Genomic DNA, 6,029 nt, shown 5'->3' on the forward strand with positions numbered 1-6,029 from the left:
CTTTTTTTTCTTTTAATTTTATTTTTTGAGATGAAGGATGCTGGAGAGAGATTCAGCAAGCCCAGCTTGTGATGGATGACGGCCTCCAATTCCGGTCACAGAAGAAGCCGCCAAAAAAAAAAAAAATGGGGCAAGGAGTCCCCCACCACCACCCTTAAGAACACTGCACTAATCTTGCAGGCTGCGTGGTCTGAACTCAATGTTTACATGCGTCATAGTCCAATTTGCCGGTCTTCTGCGCGATAGCAATTGAAAAGGACACTCTTCTTTTGATACCTTAAAGCAACATGATAAGAAAACACACAACCTTCAGGGTCTCTTGTTGGGTCCACTCTGTTTCTGCTGTGAGTAATCCAGATGTCTTAAAAGTCATTCTCTTCTGCAAAAGAGGAAACTTTAAAGGACCAGTTGAGATGTAGGGAGCCAAGGAAGGGGCGGGGGAGAAAGGGAAATACCCATGCATTCTATCTGCTGAGTTTCCATTCTTTTCACCAGACCAGAGGGCACCAGGTTGGAAAAGGCAGGTCATGCTTACCTGTCCATTTCGAGAGAGAGAGAGAGAGAGAGAGAACAGTTGTGGCTCCTGGTTTGGGCAGAACCAGACAGAACTCAACAGATGGAGGAGTGTTTGTGCTCTGTCCTGGTCTCTCTCATGGTGGGTGACTAAGCAAAAAACGTAAGCACACTGAAGGCAGATCAGCTTCCACTTCCGCTCTGTTCCCCTGCTCTCTTTCCCAGAGGTTGTGGCTGCAAGGAAATGGGCAGCGTCTCTAGCCAGTTGGAAGTTGCAAGTATGCTGCAGCACGAGTCAAAGGTGGGTGGGTGGGGGCAGCTGCTCTTATGCCTAAACAAGCACCACGCCCAACAAGCAGAAGAATCCCTGGACAAATCCTGCTGTCTCTCCTTGTGAGAACCAGAGCCCAGCTTTTTTTTTTTTTTTGCAAATCCTTGGAATTCACAGGATTTCCCTGTCCCCTCCCAAGTTTGTCCTTCAGCAAAATGAGACCACTTGCTGTCTTCTAAACCTTAGGCCAGGGCTGGCCAGGTGGTGCCTTCCAGATCTTGTTGGACTACAGTTCCCAATATCACTAACCTTTGGCCATGCTGACAGGAGCTGGTGGGAGTCCAACATGATCTGGAGAGCACCATGCTGGCAAGGGCAAATGGCATGTGCCACCCTGCCCTGCTACTGACGGAGAAGCAGCGCCAGCCTCAGCGCCAATTTTGGGAGAGATCTTGCATGTAATCCTGAAATCAGCACCAATGCCTGTGCTGCTCTTCTCTGCTGGCAGTGGTCTGAGGCAGTGGCCTCACCCCACCAGCCCTGATGTTGGCTATCCCTGCCTAGGTGCTAAACCCCACCCCACCCCTTGCTGTGAGGTTAAATTGGGAGTGAGGTTCATGGAAGAATAAAAATGACAGGAGCGTGGCATTTTCACAAAGGATAGGCCCTACTGCTCAGATGCGGGAGCTGCTGGGACATCAGCCTGATTCTCACTGACTCCCAACCAGCATGGTCAATGGTCAGGGATACTAGGAGTTGTGTTGCCGCTGACTGACTGAGGGTCACAGGTTCCTCACCCCAGCATAGGTGAAGCCAGATTCCATCTTTTCTTGGCATGGTAGTGTTCTGGGCTAGGGGTAGCCAACATGGTGCCCTGTGGGTGCTTTTGGACACCCAACGTCTTGACTATTGGGCCCGTTGAGAATCCATCAACAGGTGCAGGGCAGCACATTTAGCTATCCCTCTTCGAACTGGAGGAAGGTTTGGTGGAGCCCCAGTCTTGAAGTGGCAGAGCTGAGATGCAGGTGGACTCTATGAGAACAAATCCTTTTCCAACCATAGACAGTAGGTGGTGTATGAATGCCCAGTCTGCTGTTGTATCATCTCTTGACCCTCCAAAAAAGGAAACCAACTCTTGCACCTGCTGCAGATGCCCTTCACAGCTGGAGCAGCCAGCAGAAATCCAGCTAAACTTGTCCCATATAGATTTAGACTGAGTGCACACTATACATTTGAAGCACATTTCCCCCTTAAAATTCTGGGCACTAAAGTTTGTTAAGAGTTGCTGGGAATTGTAAGGTATAAACTAAGGGACTCGGGTGGCACTGTAGTCTAAACCACTGAGCCTTGGGCTTGCCGATCAGAAGGTTAGCAGTTCGAATCAGTCCCAGCTCCTGCCAACCTAGCAGTTCGAAAGCATGTCAAAGTGCAAGTAGATAAATAGGTACCACTCCAGCGGGAAGGTAAACGGCGTTTCTGTGCGCTGCTCTGGTTCGCCAGAAGCTGCTTAGCCATGCTGGCCACATGACCCGGAAGCTGTACGCCGGCTCCCTCAGCCTGTAAAGCGAGATGAGCGCCGCAACCCCAGAGTCGTCCGCGACAACCTAACGGTCAGGGGTCCCTTTACCTTTACCTAATGGATAAACGACAGTGCCCAGAATTATTTGAGGGAAAGAATGTATTTTAAAGATACAGTGTGTAACAGCCTTAATCTGGTAACTGGCTGTTAGAGCAGAATGCTTGCAAGGGAAAGACAATTGCTTATGAAAAGGATGGGGAACCTGTAGTCTTCTGGCTGCTGTTTAACTACAGGTCCCATCATGCCCCTAACTATGTTGGCTGGGGTTGATGGGCGTGGCAGTCCAACATTATTTGGAGGACCGTGGGACAGATAGTGCTGGTTTATGTAGAAAGGAATCCCTGCACTGTGAAATCTATTACACCAGGGGTGGGGAACCTGTTGTTACTGGAATCCCATCTGCCCCCAGCCAGCCAGGCAAATGGTCAGGGGATGATAGGAGTTGTAGTTCAGCACTATCTAGAGTGCCCATAGGTTCGTGATCCCTGCATTACACCCGAGTGGCAACTTTCACAAAGGTATTCTGCTTTAAATAGTGTATAACAGAACCTGTTATCTATATTCATACACTGGTTTGGCAGACAGCATCCTTGAGCACCGTGGGTCTTCCTTTTGAGTTAAAGCATGCATAGGGTGAGGCTGAAATCTTAGGCGGAGGGGGGAAGGCAGTGTCTTTCCTAAAATGTGATATGCCACATTTTGCCACCTTCTCCTGCAAGGTTGCCCATTGCATTGTGGGATAGTGAACTGAAAGCAATAGAGAGAACAGGGATGGCTGGTCTCCCTCCCCCACCTTGAGAAACCTGACAGCCACACTTGTAGACTTGTTTCCAGGAGTTGCCAGTCCCCCACCCACGTTCTCTGTTGAGCATTGCCATCTGTCATAACAGCACAGCTCCACCCCCCACCCCCCAGCCAGATCACATTGTGATATTTTTGAACCACACAGCCAGGGGTGATGGAGCTTCGTGACAGGAGTGGGGAGCTCCATTGGTTTGGGAGAAGCGGGTGCCTGTAGAGCAATGTGCAAGGAGCCACACTGCCTGCTTTATCTCCCCCCCCCCCCCAGCATTAGCTGAGAATCCTCACTAGGGGCATCAGTCATGGTATCACTACCTAAAGATCAGGCCAGACAAAACATTGCAGAGATTCATTTAGTTAATTCTTGCACCTAAAAGTACACCATGGTATATTTTGGAAAAGGAAAGGGAAAACTGTGTCCCGTGTCCCGTCCCATTCCCCCCCCCCCCCCGTTCTGGGGACTGCAACTCCCATCAGCTTCAGCCAATGTGATCCAGCTGGAGTCCCCCCCCCCTGTGTTTTAGAGCCTGGCATGCATTTTGCCAAGAGGCAGACCGATAATGCAAGAGGGGCACTTGTAGAGCCTCTGGCTCCCACCATCATTGATCACTGCTAAGTAGCTAACCTTTCCTTAGGAGGAGCAAAGAAAGCTACAGTAAAACAGCAGCAGGAGAGAGATGGCTCACAGCTCCTGCTTTCCCTGTGTGTGGGGATCTGGGATCCTTTCCAGCTTTCTCTGGCTGTGGGTTAGGCAGGCTCAGCATTGTCAAGAAGGAAGCAGATCTAGCAAGCCCCATGGGTACACTTCACACGGGAGGTGCAATGGGCCACCAAGTCTATTGCCTATAGCAAAAAAGAAAGTAATGGGGGGGGGGCACATCAGCATCCAGAGGCCCAGTTCCACATGGCAAAACTGATCCTCATTTTTACCATTTGGAGGAGTGCAAGAGAGATTGCATGGGTGAATGCCTATCTAATACTGGTAAAATGAATCCCTGACCATTGAAAACTTGCCTACCAGGAAAGAAGGCAACTCTAGAACATTTCTCCAAGTTTTATTTTATGTGCAATTAAGAAGAAAAAAAATGAGAGGAGCATTCAGTCACTCAATTCCCTATTATAGCGGCTGAAGTAATATAGCCCAGGAAGTGAGCAGTACATAGCCTTTTTAAGAACATCAGAAGAGCCTTCTTGCCGGATCAGGCCCATCTCTTCCAGTATCCTGTTCTCACGGTAGCCAACCAGCCCCTTTTCACACACACTATTTGATCTAGGCTGTAAGCCAGAGCTGTGGCAAGCCTACAGTCCTTCCGACGTTTCTGGACTCTCAGTGCCTATCATCCATCACCCACTGGCCATGTTGGTGGGGCTAATGGGAACTGAAGTCTAACTACAGCTGGAGGGCCAGAGGTTGCCCAGCCCATCATAAGGGAACTAGGAACCTACTAGCAATGAGCATTCCCCACAGACCGTGGCAGGTTCTGGGGACAGTTCGCACCTCCAGAGACCCTCGGATCTGGCTCTGTCAGCGTTCCCCACTTCAGCAGCTCAAACCGCTTACCCAGAAGTAAAGCGAGATGTGCCTGGGAGCTGCATCAATAGGCTTCCCCCACCCTGCCCAAAGCCCTTGGAAACCAAGCACACAGCAGGGATGAACAGACAGAATGTATCTATAGAGGTATATGTACATATTACACAGTGCAGTAATTTTTGTATGTAGCAGTAATGTAAATAAATGTACTTTTTATATAAATATATAAAAGATATTCTATAAAGGCATATTTTAGTAGAAAACGCCGCTCTACTGCTTCTTTTGTAAATAGTTCTCGTCAGAATAAAATGGGTCCTTTCTATGGGTACTGTCTTTCTATGGGTACTGTGAATTGCTCACTGCTTAGGGGGGAAGAGGAGAAGCTGTACCCTGCAAACATTGCTAGACTCCAACTCCCATCAGCCTTGACCACTGGTCACGTTGGCTGAGGCTGATGGGAGTTGGAGTCCAGCAACATTGTTGGGTGGGGTGGGGGACCTTCTTTGGGAGTTCCAACAGGGAAAAGCACTCCCTTGCTGCATTTAAGCCAGTACTGGGGAACTGCTTGGCGTACTGACATTGTTGGGCTCCCAACTCCCATCAGCCTCCAGCCAGCATAGCCAGTGGCCAGGAATGATGGGAGTTGGGAGTCCAGCAACATCTGGAGGCCCACTGGTTTCCCTGTCCCTGACTTCAAAGATGGTAGCATGTTAAAAATAATCTGTGGTGTTCATTAAGTGCTCTTTGTACAAATATATGCCAGTTCTTCACAACGCAAATTACATAATTAAAATATTACAGGACACAGGGTTAAAAACAAAAGCACTTCTCAACAGCTCCAAAACCAATTCAGACAGAATGGATGATCCAGTTGCACTATTTTTAAAAAAAACACCTTCATTTTCCATAGGGTTTCTATTTAAAGCACCTAGGAGAATAAAAATGTCCTAACCTAGTACCTGATGGTGATGCTGGCACTCAGGGTGGCTTACTAAACTGTTCAGCTTGTAGACTCCATCCCAGATCTATCTCTTCTGGATTATAAACCGGCTTTAATTTTCCCCGAGATGAGGAGCAGCCATTGCTTCTTTATCCAAAAGTCTTAAGTGTATAACCACATTTTTGTACCCCACCCCCCGCTTTGTGCAACATCTTGTCCAGTGAGGAGATCTAGGCAACTCAAAAACCTGCCACATTTAGGGCATTTTGGTTGGCCCAACAAGTCTCTGTGAAGAAATATAATCTAGCAGATCCCTTTCCAAAAGAGGCTACATACAAGACATTTGCATAAAATACATTTTCCTGACGGGCATATGGAGCCTAACTGGGAGGGT

The sequence above is a fragment of the Lacerta agilis genome, chromosome 17 (assembly GCF_009819535.1).
Source record: "Lacerta agilis isolate rLacAgi1 chromosome 17, rLacAgi1.pri, whole genome shotgun sequence".
Classification (NCBI taxonomy): Eukaryota; Metazoa; Chordata; class Lepidosauria; order Squamata; family Lacertidae; genus Lacerta; species Lacerta agilis.